This window comes from Pinus tabuliformis, chromosome 5_2 (genome assembly GCF_031772625.1).
Source record: "Pinus tabuliformis cultivar Carrire ecotype Pingquan chromosome 5_2, CPIR1, whole genome shotgun sequence".
Lineage (NCBI taxonomy): Eukaryota > Viridiplantae > Streptophyta > Pinopsida > Pinales > Pinaceae > Pinus > Pinus tabuliformis.
The window spans coordinates 468,038,902-468,040,277 of record NC_142306.1 but is presented as its reverse complement, the minus strand read 5'-3'; the positions used below and the strand labels follow the sequence as shown (position 1 = coordinate 468,040,277).

At 44.2% G+C, this 1,376-nt stretch overlaps 1 pseudogene; it reads right to left on the bottom strand.

Annotated features, from left to right (window-relative positions):
• Positions 1–269: 269 nt before the first annotated feature.
• On the bottom strand, positions 270–935 carry LOC149159682 (sugar transport protein 13 pseudogene; annotated as a pseudogene).
• Between the last annotated feature and the right edge of the window lie 441 nt (positions 936–1,376).

Sequence of the window (1,376 nt, the reverse complement as noted above, 5' to 3'; positions counted from 1 at the left end):
CATATAGATGGTTTCTGGCTCACCACCAACCCTCACTTTCAAGTGATAAAAGATGGTTTTAGGCTAACCATAAACCATTACAAAGTGGTTTTGACATCACCACGAACTTCCAGATGTCTTTAAAAATCTTACATCTGATTCCACATTTTGGAGTTTCTCGGTACATACAATGACTATTACAATAACATGCTAGGAGTCTATTCCACAAGCCACACTAATTCAAACAAACATCTACTTTGTTATCCACCATAAACGTTGTTGCTGCTCCTTTATCCCATATAGTTGACATCTTGGGCATCTTTGTCAAACAAATTCTTGGAACTCCATGAACCTGTCATTTGTTAGAATAGCCAATTCTAACAAAGTAACTTCATATTGAGGTGGCTAAACTCAATATGTATATCAATTTAAATTCCAAAAAAAAAAACTTCTCCAAAAAAACGTTTACCCAAGTATGCACCCAAAAAAAACATGCTTCTCCCTTCAAATCGAACACAAAGTTTCTCTCCTCCTTGAACGAAGAATGCAAAAAAGGACAAGGACATAAGGAACACCCAACCAGCAAAGAAGAAGAAGATGCCGAAATTGCAAAGCATGGACAGAAAAGCCTGTGCAACACCAAATGTGAAGAGCAGATTCACGCACACCGTCACGCTCTGTCCAGCAGATCTTGTTTCCAGGGGAAACGTTTCGCTGGGAATCAACCATCCGAGAGGTCCCCATAACCATGCAAATGCTGACACGAAAACGCACACCATCAACACTATCACAATGGCCGTCGCTTGAGAAAGTTGTTTCCCGTCCTTCAATCCCGTCACCAAAAGGATTCCAATAATCACCTGTGAAATGAACATTTGTATTCCTGCTTCCAGAAGAAGCACTCTTCGACCAAGTTTTTCCACCGAGTAAATGGAAGCATCGCTCTTGAATCGCATTGATGCTTAACTTCCATGGCTATTTTACTAGCCTGGTGAATCTGATGATCTCTATAAGCACGGGATTCATGGATTTCAACAAGCTAGAGGTGATGGACGGGCTTCGGTGGGCAGGGAACACATGGCCAAGCACCCGGATTGAAGCGGCGCGAATGGTGATCCTGCTGGGTATCCTATGCACACCCTAGATGGCGGTGCAGGCGGAGGCGACTCAACCACACCCGCTCCCAATCCCACTTCTCCCATATGACCCTGTCCTTTCCAGGTCGTGTCGTGCCATCCTAAACCCCTACGCCCTCATTGATTGCCAGGCAAAGATGTCGATGTGCACCTTCTACTGAATTCACAATGAAAGAAAGTTATTCCAGTGTGAACCCGGTCAACAACATTTCGGTTAGCAGTCCTGTAATGGAGGGCGTCCCGGATCAGTTCTCCACCGAT